At 42.1% G+C, this 18,255-nt stretch overlaps 1 long non-coding RNA gene across 2 annotated transcripts; it reads right to left on the bottom strand.

Annotated features, from left to right (window-relative positions):
* Window positions 1-1,260: 1,260 nt before the first annotated feature.
* On the bottom strand, window positions 1,261-17,987 carry LOC147651175 (uncharacterized). Of its 2 annotated transcripts, XR_015274346.1 has the most exons (5): window positions 17,826-17,987; window positions 16,288-16,439; window positions 5,585-5,722; window positions 3,111-3,239; window positions 1,306-1,822 (listed from the first exon to the last, which is right to left on the bottom strand). It is a non-coding gene; the product is annotated as an uncharacterized LOC147651175 (long non-coding RNA). The 2 variants fall into 2 exon arrangements; XR_015274345.1 differs by lacking the exon at window positions 17,826-17,987 and having other exon boundaries at window positions 1,261-1,822; window positions 16,288-16,500.
* Window positions 17,988-18,255: the final 268 nt, after the last annotated feature.

The raw sequence follows: 18,255 nt of genomic DNA, 5'->3' as shown, positions 1-18,255 counted from the left end.
TGTTTTTACTTGCAGAGGTTTGCTAGATGTGGATTAGAATTTCTTTTCAGTGACAGATCAGCTGTCACACACTGTCAAATACTCATTTGCTTAGGAAGATGGATGGGGTAGCACTTCAGGCCAGCAGCCCACCTTCCCAGTGATCACTGCTGGAAGATCCACATTCCCAAATGCCTCCAGACTCTCACCCTTACTGTCACAAATACTTTCTGAGCAGTTATTTTAAAGCACTGACTGGGCCATTCTCTAAATGCAGAATATGTCACCAAGCGCTGCTCATGGGGAGAGCTGAAAGCCCGTGTTGGAAACAAGATGGGGATGTTGCAAAGCAATAAGCTCAGTTTCCAGGAGGTGGAAAAGCATGTATGAGGCATGTCACCAGCCATGCCAACGAAAGGCTCCCCATGAACTCCGAAGTCAGCAGGGCCATCATCTGCTAGAGCTAATTTCAGCTCGTGTCCCCAGATCAGGACCCAAGTCCCAAATGCAGCACAGGACACAACTCAGGATGCCATGCAGATGTCTGTGCATCCCAATAATCCTTATTTGCTTCAGCAGCATGGCTAAGCTGAGATCTTGGAGGCACGAGCATATTTTAGATTCTCTGGGAATTAAGCAGGACACAGCCCCTGAGAAATCCTGCTTGCTGGTGCTGGCCACAGGGAGTGACAGACCCTGTAACACACTCCAGTGCTCAGGTAGAACAGACTATTCCATTTGGGAGGGACTGGCAATGATCACACCTTGTCCAACTGCCTGACCACTTTAGGGCTGACCACAAGCTGAAACTTGTTATTAAAGGCACTGTTCAAATGCCTCCTAAACACTGCCAGGCGTGGGGCACTGACCACCTCAGCCTGTTCTAGGGTCTGACCCCACTCTTCAGTAGAGAAATGCTCCCTTGTGCCCAGCTCGAGCCACTCCCATATGTCCTGTCACTGGGTCTCAGGAGGAGGAGCTCAGCACCTCCCTCTCCACTTCCTCAGGAGCCCTTCAGAGCAATGAGGTTCCCTCCTTCCCCAGTCTGCACCTGTGGCCAGCACTGCTCTGCCCTGCACAGGAAATTACCCAAATGGTCATAAGAAGGCAAAGCTGCCATAAATCACCCAAACCTTCCCAACAGGAGAAAAAAAAACAACCCAAAACAAACCAAAAAGCCAGCAAACCTGCAATGAGATCAGCACCTACTTTTCCCAAGTCTTCAAAACCTGAAAATGTACTTATGAAATACACATAGCAGATTCTGAACTAGCTATATAACATTTCATCTGGCTCACGTGTAGTATTTATTACATTTAGTCCAAGTGATGCACAAAAAATTCTGCAATTAAACATGACAAATCCACTTCCATTACCCATTATTTGTGAGCACACTGAGAAATACCAGCTAACAGGCTGAATTTCTTGCATTTTTTTCTAAATTATCACAGTATTTTCAAATTTCAGCATAATTTCAGAAAATGTTTCATAGACAATAGGGGAGTATGGGGTAAATTCATCACCACACTGAGATAAATGAGTTACACATTCCACATGCACTAAATCTTGTAGGTAAGCTAGGGATGAGTAAGTAGAGCAATTGGTATGGATAACAGAAATCAGGAGATTCCAAATGTTTGATAATGTGACAAGCTCTGTAGCACAGGGAGGGATGATCAGAAAGTTACCATGGAATGGAATCGTGCTAGGTCTCAGGACAGGATGAAACATCCCAGAGAGGAATGACCACAAAAATCATCCTGAGCAATAGATTTTGGCCTTGCTCCTGCCAGAAGCAAAGAGAAACCAGTGTTTTCTGTCAGAGCCCATCCTGCCTGCACACCTGAGAACAGAACAGACACAATAAAGGGCTGAAGCAGAGCAGCCAAGTGGATCATTTCAATATTTCAATACGTGTCTTTAAATTACATTTTTCAGCAAATGCAAGACAGGTAATTCTGATATTGGAAACAGCTGAAACTTACGATTTTCTTTTTACCCCACAACTAAAAGCAGGAAATTATCTTCAAATTTATAGTGCAAAACCAAAGAGGTGCATTTGTGACACTCCAATGCTATGCCACTAAAAGCATTTACTCAGTCATGCAACTAGAAAATGGGCCACTATAGCCAAATTGCTTCTTTTAGAAATAGAGTGGTTTGAAGAAAGTTGGCTGCTAGTAGATTACAGAATTACAACTTTGATTTGATATTAGCAAGGCTGGAAAGTCTGCACTTTGCTGTTTCTGTAACACATTAGAGCATTCGTGCAATTTCAGCTGAACTAATCTGGCACCCCATTGACATCAAAACTTTGCATGAGAGCTCTATAGCATAAAAAGACTTCAGTTTGTGAAAATTCTTTCATTTGATGGCCTCTGAAAATAATCCTGTCTCAAGCAGACAGGATTACTTTGCAAGTTTTATTTTCTCTTGTTATCAAAATACCAAAACAGATTTTGAAGAGGAAAAACTGAAATGAATCCTCCAGGCCAAATAGACTCCACTTTATTTACAGAAGAAAAACGAAAAAGTAAAAAAGAACAAACAAAGAAAAAAAAACCAACCCAAATCCACACAAACAGAAGAAACCAAAGCAAACAAAGCAAACCACCCCACACTGGAGAAGGTTGATAATGTTGTCTGGCATCTACCAGACTCATCTCTGCCCACTGTTAAAGCACAGGGCACTTGTGTAACCAAGAGAACTGCTCACAAACCCAAATCCCTGCTCACAGGCTTCAGCCCCTGAGCTTTTAAAGGTCACAGAATTGTTATTGGAGAATTATATTAATTATATCTTGCTTTGGTAAGGTCTTATCACAGATTCAACATTTGTTACCTGTGAATTTTTTAACTCCTACTTTGCATGAAGCTCACAGATCACTTGGGCTGAGGGGTGAAACAAACTCCTGTCTTTTAAATCAGGATAATTTCCTTTCCCATTGCCACACCTTAGTGACCAACTGCCTAGAATTTGAAACTGGGCATCCAAAATTATAGGAAGCTTGAATATTTTGGCTTTTGCCTAATCACGTCTGTCAACAGACCACAGGAAAAACCAGCACATAATGAAATTAGTCCCTGCCAAATTCAACAGCTCCTATGAAAACAGCACCACATAAACTCACCTAACAGTGGCTTCATTCTGTGCTACATCTCAAGTGACACACTCAAACTGGACTGTTTGATGGGACAGTTTTACTTCTACATCTCCTCTCCAGAAGTCCACAGATAAAATACATCATCTTTTTCCTGTCCTGATGTAAAGAAAATTACAGGTGAAATGTATTACTCTGCTAATCAAGCAGGGGCTTCCATACACTTGACACACCTTTGCTATGTGAATACAATTCCTGAGACAGTAAAAAACTGGTTTAATACCATATTAAAGTAATGGAGTTAGATGAAAAAATAATTCCACTGAAAAAGCACCTAGGACATTCTATATATGTATAAAGTACAGCAGCATTTGGAAAAAAAAAAAAAAAAGAAACAAGAAAATAAAAATTAATTTTTGTCTTTTTGGTAGTTTTTGAAAGCAGAGGATAAAAAATAGTTTCAGGTCTCCCTTTTTATAGAACATTCCTGCATTCTAACTGAACCCAAGCAGTTACCATCCCAAGGGAGGGCACTCCAGGATTTACTCACTTTTAATGAGAGCTCAGTAGTGAAGTACACCAAAAGAGCTTCATGAGTGGAAGAGCAACTCACAAAGTTTTAATAGCATAATAAAATTATTTACTAGAGGATTAAAAAAAAATTATACTATTTTATAATAGTATATTATATTTTATATAATAGTATAGTAATAGTATATTATATTTTATATAATAGTATATTTTATTTTATACTATTATACTGTTTCTTTTTACTTGAAAGAAAGAACAGGAAAAAAACCATGAAAAATATTAAAGGTGCTTCAAAACATTTTTTCCTTTTGATATTTAATGGATATTTTTATTGCCCTGCTGAGTATAAACTCTCTAGATACATCCAACTGCATGCTCAGTTATGTATTAATCAAAGACAAAATTCCTTAACTAGAAATCACAAAAAGGAAAGGTTTTCAGTACTTCTGTATGGTATTTTAGCATCAGATTCCAAAATTAGCCCTTTTTCTACATGAAAAAAAAAAATCACTGTTTATTTAGGATTAAATATAAGCCCCAAATTAATAAAAAGGGTTTAACTGTTTCAGACATTATAATATTTGGTATACACTTTGGCCCTCAGATGCAGCAAGCAAGGACAAAATTCTGGAAAGCAATTGAAAACCTCACTCTCACTTTGAAAGGTGAATTAGGCAGTAATAAACTGCCATAAAATTTTCACAAGCTTCACTGGCCATTTTCCAGAGGGAAGCTAAGGTAATATCCTTGGTAGAACAGTGTAGTGAAATGGAGAAGTCCAAGGAAAAAAGGAGTTATTTTAAAATGTTACTACTTCGTCTGTAATCTTAAATATTAGCAAGGCTAGTGCACCTTTTTCTTGCTGAAAGCCCAGGTGTGGCAGTCAGCCCATCACCCAGGATTTATGTTCACAAGTGGCTCAGGGACAGTATTTCTCCTCTTCTATAGAAAATTCTTATTCCCCTCTGAATAAACCCAAATCACAGCAGCTCAAACCTGGAGAATTCCTCTAATCCCAGAGCACTGCCCTGTGCTTGGAGGGACCAACCCACTCCCCCAAAGGTTCTTCCTCCCTGAGAGAGGAGGAACATGTCCTGCTTGGGACAGGCTGCTCTATTGGGAAAGCAGTAAATTCAAACCCACCTCCCCATATCATTACAGGCTTCATGGAACAACTCTGCCAAATCGCAAAAACTTGCGGAGATGATAAGAAATTAGATCTTTGCAAGAACTGTTCATTAAGAACAAGCAACACCTTCCTGTCCCTCTCTAAATGAGCTATGTTTCCGCGTGGAATCCATAAACACAGGCAAATCCCTCAGGATTTTTAACTGCAATCCTCAAGTGCTCAGCCAACTTCTCCAGGGTTACCTCCCAGCCTGGCTTTGTGTTCCAGAGCCTTGAGGAGCAGCCTGCATGGAGCCAGAAGCACACCAGATCCTAATTCCAGCTGGAACCCTGCAAGGCTTTGATAGGTCATTTGACCTCTTCATGCCTCACAGCACGGCTTGAAAGATCCGTGGAAAAGCCACAGCTCCCACGTAAATCAACACCTCAAAACGGTGTTTCCAATGCCCATTAGGAGCCCTTCAACTCCCAAAGAGATTACACTGCTGGGAATGGGCTGTGAACACCCTAAAACCAAGGTGAAGGATTTCACATTCTACCAGTCATTTAAAAAACCCCAAACCCTCAGACTGGACAGATTTATTAGTTGCAATTAAATGAATTCTGATCACATCAGTTTTGTGCAGCATCTATTACATAAATATATTACATAATACTACATAATTATATTACATAATATTATGTAATATTCTCATAATATATTATATATATTGTATATAATATATTGTATATGATATATTATATTACATAATAAGTTCAGAATATTTAATCAAAACCATGTCCATGCCATCACACAACACAATTCCTGCTAAAGTGAACAGATATACTCTCAAAATCCATCTCACTTTGTCCATATCCTATTTTGTTCATGAGACAGGCATTTTGGTAGGCCTAGGAGGCTTTAGTCTCTTTATTCTCCAGTGGAACTCCTCCTAAGGCAATTCCAGAAATATTCATCTTCTTGACCATTAGGGAGAATGCATCTAGCAAAGAGGGACAGAAAGATGTCAAAATTACATTGAGAGGAATAAATTACAACCATTCTAAGTTTTATTGCATATAAAAGTTCCTAAGCTACATGGAAAATGAATTGACAGAGAAATAAGGCAGTCTGCTAGGAATCAAGGATGAAGTTAGTAAAGGCCAAACCAAATTGGACTCAATTGCTGTGTGCCCTTTTGCAATGGATAATAATAGTCTTGGTGGTATGAAGGAACCCACATTTAACATTTCCTGCTAAAAGGCTTCCCACAATTCATGGAAACAAAGGAGACAGGCAGTTTTATGATCTTTATTGGAATGGAGTTCGCAGCACAAAATTTCTCCCCCGATGGAATGGAAGCAGGATGGATATAAACCCCATTTAGCTGCATCAAATCTGACCTCCAAAAATGTAACCAAGGCCCAGTTTAGAAATTTTAATATAGGAAGGTAAAAAACCATCAAACAAACAAAGCAACCACCAAGAAAACATGACACCAAGCAGTCATCAATCCAAAGATCCCAAGAGGTGAGCGCCTCAATGGCTTTATGGTTTTACATTCCTGACTGAACTGCTGCACCAGAGGCACCGACAGGGCCACCTGACACTGCTGAAGTGTGAGATCATTTCAAAATCTGAGTTTATTCATCAAAAGCTGTTACTTGGCAAACCAGGCAGCTCTTCACAGCACAGAAACCAAGACTGGGTATGCTCAATCAAATATATAAATATGTTTAGAGTATATACTCACCTTGTAATCTAACCTTAAGAGAACCAAACATTTGATAAACTCCATTATAAAATCCTGACCATATACTTGAGAGGAATGATGAGTTTGTCTTTACAAACAAGCTGTGGGTCAGTTGATAAGATGCAGCTATCAGTGAGAGACGACAGAAACAATGAGATGGATTCCAGTAGAAGATCAAAGAGGCACTGAAAGAACACTATGAATTCCATAAAAGTTAAGAAGGGATTATGCATTGGGGGTGGGGGGGGGAAGGTACCCCAGGTATCAGGCGTTCCGGGAAGCCTGTACCTCTCAAGTACCTCAGCCTATGGGGAAAGGGAGAAGGGACAAGCGGCCGGGAATTAGGATAAAAAGGAGGCTGCGCCCTCCAAAAATTTGAGAGACCCCAGGGGAATGCCCCGTGGCCTCTCCCTTTATTCGAATAAAGAAAAAGGACTCCTCTGTCTCCTTTTTGGACATAAACCTCTGGTGTTCGTGGATTAATTTTCCTGACAATTTTTGGGGGCTCGTCCGGGATATTTCCACCGTCCGGGGCGGCGGGCAGCGAGCGGAGCTGAAGGCGCGCCTCACCCAGTTTCGGTGATCAGCTCCCCTTGGTGGCAGCCAGCACCGGGCGATCGATTGGGTTCCCGAGACTGTCCAGGAGACAGACGAGTGGCGGACCAGGGGGGTCCGTGAAGAGTCCACAGGGAAGGACCACTGAAAATCTCACCGGTGAGTAAAATGGGATCTTCGGGGAGCAAGCCTGGGAGGGCACCCAGGGAGGGTAGCACAGGCAAACCTGGGAGGGCACCCATGGAGGGTAGCACAGGTCAAACAGAGCACCCATGGAGGGTTGCAAGGGTACAGCCGGGAAGGGGTCCTGGCAAAAGGGATGACGATCCCACAATACCCCCGGAGAGTCCCTTGGGGAGAATGCTGAGATCTTGGGACAGATTATGCATTCACCCAGAAGTCACTATGGAGATGATGGTAAAATATTGTTATTATGTATGGCCAGAGTATAAGTTGCCGAATGGACTTATATGGCCATCTTATGGAACAGATAAAATTCATTTGTGCCGAATTCTGTGGAGGTATCTAGAGGAGAATTGGAAAGGATGGATTGAAAGGGAATGTGGATTGATATGGTTTAAACAAGCAACAGGAGAAATCTATGTGTTAAGAAAAAAAGGAGAAGAGGAAAAAGGGGGGGAAGAGGAAAACGGTGAAGACTGGGATGTTTTTCAGCACCTTCCCCCGTCTTGTCCTCCGGTGTTACCAGCTGACCCAGGGCCAGCTGCAGATGCCCTGTATCCTCACCTTCCAGGACAAAAGGATCAGGGAAATGCTGTTCCTACAGCTCCACCTGAAAATAACAATGGTGGTGGGGGGGGGGGAGCAGCATATCATATCACCCCCTAGGACTAGAAGAGGAACTCAATTTAGAGCATCAGAAGCCCCCTGGACCCAAGGGACAAGGGTCCATCAAATGCCACTCCGCCAAGTCCCTTTGGGAGGTCAAGGGGGAGGATTTGGGTTTGTAGTTATACCACTTACTACCCAGGATATAAGAGGATTAAAAAAAAGAATTACCACCATACTTGGATGATCCCATAGGGGTGGGGGAAAAGATAGAAGAATATTTGGGAAATGCAGATTATACCTAGAAAGATTGGGATTTTCTTTTGGGGATTTTGTTTGGGCCATCAGAGAAACGAATGATTTTGCAAAAAGCTCGGCAGCTGTGGGAGGATGAACATCCACAGGCAGTGGGGGGGGGGCTGGACCTAATGTACCAACAGTAGATGATGCCATCCCACAGGTGGACCCCCAGTGGGATCCAAATAACCAGGCCAGCCTGGCTCGCCTCCGTGATTACCGTGCTTATTTGATTAGGGCAATCAAATCAGCAGCTCCTAGAACTAACAACATAGCTAAGGCTATGTCGTTAGAACAAGAGAAACATGAAAGCCCCTCTCATTGGTTAGAGAGGATTAGGGATGCCTTGCGGAAGCATGGGGGGATTGGACCCTGAAGGACCAGCCTTTGACACATTGTTGAAAGTACAATTTGTTACTAAGGCTTGGCCTGACATTAGGAAAGGAGTACAAAAAGATCAAGAGTGGCAGAATAAGCCTCTAGAAGAATTGGTGAGAAAAACACAGCAAATATATGTAAGAAGGGACGAAGAAAAAGTAAGAGCTAAGGCAAAGATGATGGCAGAGTTTTTGCAGCCCCAAAAGAATAAACCACAAGGTCCAAGGGGTCCCCCGGGGCAGAGGGGACGGGGTCGGCCACAAGGAGGTGTCCAAGGCATTCCCCCCTCGACAGGGGAGAACCGACCCAAACAGCGGCTGGGGAGGAACCAATGTGCCATCTGCAGGAAAGAAGGGCATTGGAAAAGGGAATGCCCACAGAAAGAGCTGGACCCACAAGAGGAAGAAGTCCAGAAGATAATGGAAATAGATTGTTAGGGATGTCAGGGGCTTCCATTATACCAGGGACCCACCACTCAGGAGCCCTTGATAACTTTTAAGGTGGGTCCGGATCGAGGGGAGGTGTGTTTTCTAGTAGACACAGGTGCCTCTCGATCCACCTTAAATTTTATACCTAAAGGAGGGAAATTGTCAAAAAGGTCATTGGTTATTCAAGGAGTAAGCGGAAAAGATGAGCGAGTGCATTTTATTCAACCGCTGTTAATAGATATGGGGGACAAGTTTGAAATGCATGAGTTCCTGTTTGTTCCTAATTGTGATTGTAATTTACTGGGGAGAGATTTGATGGCAAAAATGGGAATGCAAATCAGTATTATAAAAAATTACACTGAGTCCAGCACTGTAATATCTTTGTGTAAAATGTCTGAGAGAGCTTATGCTGAAATAGATCCGGAAGTGTAGGCAGCCCCGGGGAAATATGGAAATTAGACATAGAGCCTCTCCAAATTACTTTGAAGCAACCAGGACAAGTTGTGTCAAAAAAACAATACCCTCTTTCAAGGGAGGGAAGGAAGGGGTTACAGCCTATCATTGAGTCCCTGCTAAAGGCAGGTCTGTTGGAACCGTGCATGTCTCCTTATAACACCCCTATCCTGCCAGTTAAGAAACCAGATGGAACCTACAGAATGGTGCAAGATTTAAGAATAATAAATAAAATTGTCAAATCAAGGCATCCCACAGTTCCGGATCCCTATACAATCCTGAACCAGGTCCCCTCCTCACATCAGTACTATTCAGTACTGGATTTAAAAGATGCTTTCTGGGGGTGTCCGATTACAGAAGAGAGTAAACAGTATTTTGCCTTTGAGTGAGAACAAGAGGAAGGAGGTAAAATGGTAAAACAGCAATTGACCTGGACAGTCCTCCCACAGGGTTATACAGAGTCACCTGTTTTGTTTGGACAAGCTTTGCAAAAAATACTAAGAGAATTTACTCCACCCTCCGGAGTTAAGTTGTTGCAGTATGTGGATGATTTACTGTTATCAGGGGAACAGGAGGAGATGGTTGAAAGAGCTACTGTGAAACTGCTTAATTTTCTCGCTAAAAAAGGACTTAGAGTGTCTGAAAAGAAAGCACAGTTAGTAGAGAAACAGGTCAAATATTTGGGGCATATTTTAACTGGAGGGTTAAGGGGGGAGGTTACCGGCCACCTGGTCAGCTCAGATGGCCGAGCTGTATGCCCTCGTGAGAGCTTGTGAGTTATACCAAGACAAGACAGTAAATATTTTTACTGATTCTAAATATGCATATGGTGTGATACATGCATTTGGGAAACTGTAGGAAGAGAGAGGTTTATTAACCTGCAGAGGAAAAACGTTAGCTCATGAGAACTTAATCTCCCGCCTATTGGAGGTGGTGAATTTACCAAAAAAGGCAGCAATAATACACATCAAGGGACACCAGGCAGGGTGCTCGGAAGAGGCAGTAGGAAATAGACTGGCTGATGAAGAAGCTCGAAAAGCTGCATTGTTGCCAGAAATCTCTAAGTTACTTCCCTTGCTCCCAGTAACTGCCCCCTTGCCAGAGAAGCTGTCTTTTTCACCAGAAGAACTTGACATAGTTAAAAAGAGTGGGGCAGAAGAAAGAGGGGGTAATTGGTTTACAAGAGATGGTAAGCAGTGGATACCGAAAGCTTTAGCCTCCCAACTGCTAAAACAGCTCCACGAAGGGAGTCATTGGGGCTCCCGAGGGATAGCAGAAGCCTTCCTCAAAATGTATGCTGCTGTGGGTCTTTTTGTTCTGGCAAAACGAGCTGTTGATGGTTGTTTGATTTGTGCTAAGACAAATAACAAAGTTACAAAGAAACTGGCGAGGAGCGGGAGGCCTTGGGCTGTACGTCCCTTCCAGAGGTGCCAAGTGGATTTTACTGAGATGCCCCGAGTGGGGAAGTTTAAATACCTTTTAGTAATAGTATGTCAATTAACAGGGTGGCCAGAAGCCTTCCCAGCTGTTTCAGCAACTACAGGGTCAGTTATTAAAGTATTTTTAGAACAAATAATCCCAAGATATGGGATGGTGGAAGCGATAGACTCAGATAGAGGAACTCATTTTACTGGAAAAGTTCTTAAAGGAGTAATGACTGCTTTAGAGATACAATAGAACCTCCACACTCCCTGGCATCCCCAAAGCTCAGGCCAGGTTGAAAGGATGAATAGAGAAATAAAAAAACATCTTTTGAAGCTAGTGATAGAAACGAAAATGCCATGGCTGCGGCTCTTACCACTGGCTCTAGCAAGAATAAGGGCCAGACCCAGGGAAGATATTCAACTGTCTCCTTTTGAACTGATGTTTGGAATTCCTTATCCTTGTAATTCTCAGCCTGAGGCGGGGGTAGAGATAAGTGATGTATATCTAAAACAGTATGTGGCTCGGATACTGTCTCTTGTGAAATCTCTTCGACAGGAAGCTCAGCTGACGCAGACCCTGCCTTTGGACTTTGCTGTGCATAATATCCAACCAGGAGACTGGGTCCTAGTTAAAGAGTGGAAAGAAGCACCCCTGGTGGCTAAGTGGCGTGGACCTTTCCAGGTGTTGCTGACCACAGAAACAGCCGTCAAGACAGCTGAACACGGGTGGACACATCACACTCGAGTCAAGGTCGCTAAAGCTCCAGAGGTTTGGACATCTCAGCTGGAAGAGAAGGATGGGAAGCCGCGACTGACACTCCGCAGGAGTGGACTGGAGCAGTAGCTGGTGCGTCGACATCGGGGGAAGCCCTGAGTGCCTACCCACAGACTGCCTGCTGAAATAGTCTGTATGGGCATCCCTACTCTCAAATCTCCAGACACTGGGAGCCAATCCATGCTGTCATTGCTTTCTTTATGATAAGCTGTTTTTGTGCTTTTCACTTGCCACAGGTGGTGTAGAAGACAACGTGAAATTGAAAATTAGAAATTAAGTTATAACACTATTAGAATGTTTCTCTTAATAATTTTACCTTTATATTTTCAGTTAAGTTGGGGTCTAAAGTGAGAAAATAATTTTTTTACTTTAAGAGAACAAGTAGCAAAGACCTTTAACCTTAGAAACTGCTGGGTCTGCGGAGGGCCAGGGGGATCTGAAAGCTGGCCATGGGTGGCCAGCCCAGTCGAGCCTAAATGGTGGGTTAGCACCCTGAGTGAAGTCCATAATGGAACCGGATTTTGGGACAAAGAAGGAAGTCCATGGCAGCTTCATTCTTCTGAAAGAGGCATTTATTGCTTAAACAGAACAGGAAGCACATATGTAGGAAAGAGCGTTTGTGACTGGACTTTATCTTTGAGTTTAGATTGTTGGACCCCCAACTGCCCTCCTTATGACTGTTCCAGATATAGAGGCAGATAGAATCAAACGCATGTTAAGCTCACTAATGGTAGCTGGGTAAGGTGTTCCTTCCATAATTACCAAAAAGATTTTGAAGGCTGTAAAGCAGTGGGGAAGGATAAGTTTTTTAACCCTTTATTTTTAAGCTGCCCCCGGGATAATTCCACAAGTAAGACACATGTTGTCCGAGACTATCAGTGGAAATGGCAACACCGAAATAGAACTAGAACCCTTTTTAACAGGTTCTGGTCCAGATCTAATAAAACAGATCTGGGATGTGATTGCAAGTGGAAACCTCATGTAAGAGCTTGGAAATGTAAATATTGTGATTCTTATGGCGAGGCAACTATTGTGGGTGGACCACTAGGCCCTGGAAGCAAGCTGTATTTTGACCCGCCAGTTGATGATGAAAATTGAAAAGGTCCCTTCGCTAATGAGACCTGGGCTCTAAAGGGGCATTACTAGATTTGTGGCCAAAATGCTTACCGCAGGCTACCCCCAAACTGGTCAGGAATATGTTATGTGGGGTATATTAGACCATTGTTCTTTCTACTACCACAAGTTCAAGGAAATCAGTTAGGAATCAAAGTATATGATGATCTAATTAGAGAGAAGCGGTCTATTGATACATCCCTGGTTGGAAGGAGCACCCAAAAGTGGGGAAAAGATGAATGGCCACCTGAACGGATCATACAACACTATGGACCAGCTACCTGGAACCCAAATGAATTAATATCAGGTGCCAGAGAACCCATTTATAATCTAAATCGGATAATTAAGTTGCAAGCTGTCTTTGAAATAATAGTCAACCAGACAGCTACAGCTCTTGACCTTCTTGCTGACCAGTCTACTCAGATGAGAAATGCAATATTTCAACATCGGATGGTATTAGACTATTTATTAGCAGAAGAAGGGGGGGTGTGTGGAAAATTGAATGACTCAAACTACTGTTTGCAAATAGATGACAATGGAAAAGTGGTAAAACAAATAACAAAAGGAATAAGAAAGTTAGCCCATGTACCAGTCCAAACATGGAAAGGATGGGAATGGGACATGTTTTCATGGTTACCTGGTGGCCTATGGGTCAAACAAATGCTTTTTTTCCTCTCATGTGTTGTAGCAACCCTAATCTTTTTACCATGCATGATCCCTTGCTTAATACAACTTATTCAACATGTGATCAAAAGAATGCAGGTAGTAGCCGTGCCTACTGACCCAGAGATGGCTACAAAAGGGCAGAAAGTAATGCCACTACAAATAATTGCAAAGCCAAAAAAGACACAAGAACAAGAAATTAGGTCAATGATAACTAAGGTTTGTAAAGACAATTATTAACAAAAATTAAAAGAGGAGGGATTGAGAGGAATGATGAGTTTGTCTTTACAAACAAGCTGTGGGTCAGTTGATAAGATGCAGCTATCAGTGAGAGACGACAGAAATAATGAGATGGATTCCAGTAGAAGATCAAAGAGGCACTGAAAGAACACTATGAATTCCATAAAAGTTAAGAAGGGATTATGCATTGGGGGTGGGGGGGGGAAGGTACCCCAGGTATCAGGCGTTCCGGGAAGCCTGTACCTCTCAAGTACCTCAGCCTATGGGGAAAGGGAGAAGGGACAAGCGGCCGGGAATTAGGATAAAAAGGAGGCTGCGCCCTCCAAAAATTTGAGAGACCCCAGGGGAATGCCCCGTGGCCTCTCCCTTTATTCGAATAAAGAAAAAGGACTCCTCTGTCTCCTTTTTGGACATAAACCTCTAGTGTTCGTGGATTAATTTTCCTGACATACTGAACAAAACAGAATGCATCAGCTTCTAATAAAATATACCTCCAAGTTTCTACTGTCAGATCTATTTGCAGCAGATATCATGTTCATTAGAAAAGGAGCAAATCAGACAGAAATCACAGTCATCCCAGTTATTTAAAAAGTATTTTTATTTTTACTACAGGACTTTCAGCTTATTGGAGGAGGTCAGGAATTATATTACCTTTGACAAGGTATTCACTGTTTCCTCCCTGCCTTAGTTCTAGTTATCAGCTGAAGAATGTGGGCTAGATTTATTATAACTACTAGAGAATTCTCCCCTCTGACTCATGAGAGATGCCTGCACTTATTCCACTCTTCTTGCAAACATAAGTCCAAAAATAGACCAAAATACACTGAGACTTTTGCCCCAGGAGCCTCATGCCACACTAATGAAATCAATGGGAAATTCACCACTAACTTCAAATAAATGTAAGAACAAGCACAAAATTATCTTCTTAAGATTTCATACTTATTCAGAACCTTGCAGAAGACCTGAAATTGCTTTAAAACCTTTAATAAATTAAGCTCTACGTAAATCTTGTGAACTTGAGCATACCCAATCTGAGCCATAAGCAAGAAAAAGGATTTTAAAAAATGGTTTTCAAATGCAGCTACTAAATTTGTACCTGATTGTGCATAAGACCATTGAGCAACGTGAACTTCATTTTTAGCATCATTACGAGACAACTGGGACAAAGTGGTTTTCCAAAAGATCAGGTCCAAATTTTCCAAACTGTGGCCTCTATAATTTCATGCCAACAGAGAAGAAAAGTCAATAGTCACACTTGGAAATGCAATTGTTTTCAGCTTTACCAAATCATGCCCAAAAATATTTATGGCAGAGGTCAGTCACGGCAGTTTTTGTACTCTCTGTACAGTTCACTTTTCCTTCTGCTGCACTGGAATTCTTTCTTGTTACTTTGCATTATGGCACAGTCAGAACTGCTCGGTTTTATGGGGTTTTTCCTCCCCTAAGGTCACCTTTCTGTTCTTGAACCAACCTTCATGGCACCTTAATGGTTTGGGGTCTTTCTGTACATTCTCTCACTAACGAGATTCAGTTCATTTGTCTCATGAAATAGAGTTTGACACCCACTTTTGTAAGCCCAAAGCAGAACATTTAATAGCAGATATTATCCATGATGTCCTGTTTTACCTCTTGTTAACTATTGCCCCCCATAATCTAATGGAAAAGTCATGGGAAATTATAGACTCAAGATGCTTGGTAAAATAGACCATGATCCACGAATTCCTTCGCCTGAGATAAAAGCTTTCCACCTAATCTCTACAGCATTTGTGCAGATACTGTAGACAAGAATTAAGGCAGAAATCACAGCTGAAGTGCATTAAATGATTCACCATCAAACTCAGGCAATTGCCACAGAGATTTGCTAACAAGGTTCCAGACTCTGAGGACAGGTGTTGGAGTCTGTGACATATGTTTCAGGGCTAATACAAAAAAACACAACATTTACAGGTATTTTCTGAGCTGCTGCTTGCTCCCAATTTCCTTTTTCACAGCTCAAGGACAGACTGCTCATTTTCAGAGCAAAGATACCTGCATGTTACTAATGCCCATGATGCCAATATCAAATATGGTGTTTAAATTTTTTACAACACTTTGCAGTGCTTAGAAGACTTAGGTAAAACCCTTCCAGAGCACCTTCAGGAATAAACTTTCAGCTGTTGGGCCCTGAAAATACAAGGCATCTGGCTGTAAAAAGAGCAAGGAGAGCCCCAGAAGACTTAGAACCATCAGGGGCTGCTTGTGGGTTGTTTGGCCCCAAACAAGGTCATACCAGCACATCTCTGCAGATCAAAAGGGCCTTAACAAGCAGGAGAAATGAGCTAAGGAGCATCACACGCTTCAGCAGAGCCAAATACAAAATGCTGAACTTCAGACATAGCCCCAGGTACTGCCACAGGTTAGGGATGGGCTGGTGAGGTAAGAGTAGTGCAGAAAAGGTCCTGAGAGACCATTTGTTCTGTTATCGACACAAATCCCCAAATACTTCCTCCATAAAACATCAAATTCTTTCTTTCTTTAATGAAGCAGCATCATATTTAGCAGATGGTGAGTGGGTGACCAGGTAATTGTGTGAAGCAAAGGTTTCAGAAGCAAATGAGATTTTGTTGGTGATAAATAAAGTATCACCCAAATTCAGCAAAATCCCACAGAAATTTTTCTATTCAGTACAAAACTAATGGGAGGGTCTAGCTTTTTACTTACCTTTAGGAGTTTCTTATCTACAGCTCCTAGACAATCCTCCCAACAAGACAAGAAATATCCTGCCTCAGAAAGTGAAGCAGCCCTTCCTTAGTGAAACCAGGAGCGCTGTTTGCACCGAGATCCCACTCTGGCAGCCTTTCTTTGACATCCCCCTGTTAAAACAACAGCAGGACAGGAGCTGTAACCTCAGCCAGTGACAGCTCTTCCACCTTTGAAACAGGGCAAGGTGCACAAGCAGCCTGAGTGCAGAGTGAGGAGCTCCAGGTGAGAGCCCCCACCCCTGGGATTGTCTCCAGGTGGGGAAGAAGAAGGTGAGGGAAACCAAAACAAACCAAAAACCCCAATCTCATTCAACTCTTATTTATTTATTACACAATTTCAGGAAGAATGACACTGATCATCACACAAAAGGTAATTTCAAATAAGGAATAATGAACTACAGTTGGAACCAACAGGAGAGCAAGGTGCACGTGCATATTTGGCATCTTCCATCTGTTTTCCAGAGGGAAAAGAGAAGGCTGGTGGTATTCCAGCCTGTGCAGAAGAGGGCATACTCTAGTGGCCAGAGCCTGAACAACTGTTATCTGACAACCCAAAATAAAACCATGACCAGATCTGGATAAACAAAAATCCAGTGTCACAATCTTAAATTACAACATGTGCATCAGATTAACATCTGAACATGATTAAACAGAGCTAGAGTGCAGAGAGTTAACTTATGGCAGCTCAAGAGACAATCAGGTCCACTACAGGTATATGACAGATATCATCTACTAGAAATAAACCTGCACAATTTAGCAACTATATATTTTTAAGGCATCCCTTACTACATAATTTTATACAATTACAGATTCAAGTAACAATTCTGAACATATACACTACAATGGGAATAAACGAAGAACAGCAGAATCAAATTCAAAATAAATAAACCCCAAGTAAAGCAGCTTAGTAGGCCTGTTAACTTGAACATCAGAGTAAAAAAGTATGCTCAGCTTTCACTCCAAGAGATGTCCACAATGTTTCAGTGCAAAAAGAGCTGGGGCAGTTAAGACTCACTAAAAATAGTCAACTGCATATTAATTCAGGAGGTGAGAACATTAGACTTAGGCTAAAGTATTTCTGCTGCAGGGTAGGGGAAAAGGATGTGCTCATTCCATAGGCAGAAACATTGCTTTTCTGTTCTGTAGAGCCTTTTATCCTTTTATTGACAGGGAACACAAGGAATACTGGAAGACCTGGCCTTTTTGCCTCCTGTGGACAGCTAATCCTAGACCTCTGCTTTGTTTCAACTTGTCTAAGCTCACACAAGACACCCCACAGGACTTGTCCGAATTGCTTTTTGTTTAAACTTAAACAAATATGTAGATTCTTCACTTTAGAGCTGCCAGAAATTAATATTACATCAAAATTTTTAAGACCCATTCATTGACTATGATTCTTTTAAAACTGGATGTAAAAGAAGTTTCAGCCTAACTGCAATTCATGTTAATATGAATTAGCTGAATGCAGCACTGCTGATGAAGCTTCAAGGCACTTACTAGAGGAGAAGCAAAGTTCTGTTTTTGTAAAAATCATTTTTTTCAAATGATCCCTGGCAGCCTCTGGAACATTTCAGGTTATTTGCCAGCAGGGAGTACAGTCCTGGGTAAAACAGCAATCCTGTGCCTGGGGATGTCTGCCCCTGGGTAAATTAGTCAGAACTGAAAAAAAAGAAGAAAAACCACTTTTCAATGAAGTGCATTGGATAGCAGGGCAGCTCTTCAGTGTTGCTAGTTATTTTGTCTATGTGTTTGCACCCATAAAAACCTATAAACAGTCTGCAAAAGCGCAGTGAGGACTGATTGGTGTGGCAAAGATGAGCTGTGTTTTGTGATGGGGAGTCTCTCTCTGTGCAGCAGCAGCAGAATAGGAAGTTGGCACCGTGGGGCTGTGAGTGGCAGCTCTGGCTGCAGTTCCAGGACTGGGGAC

Source organism: Cyanistes caeruleus, chromosome 10 (genome assembly GCF_971803275.1).
Source record: "Cyanistes caeruleus chromosome 10, bCyaCae1.hap1.1, whole genome shotgun sequence".
Classification (NCBI taxonomy): domain Eukaryota; kingdom Metazoa; phylum Chordata; class Aves; order Passeriformes; family Paridae; genus Cyanistes; species Cyanistes caeruleus.
Note: the sequence above shows the minus strand (reverse complement) of the source record. Positions and strands in the feature narration are given on the sequence as shown.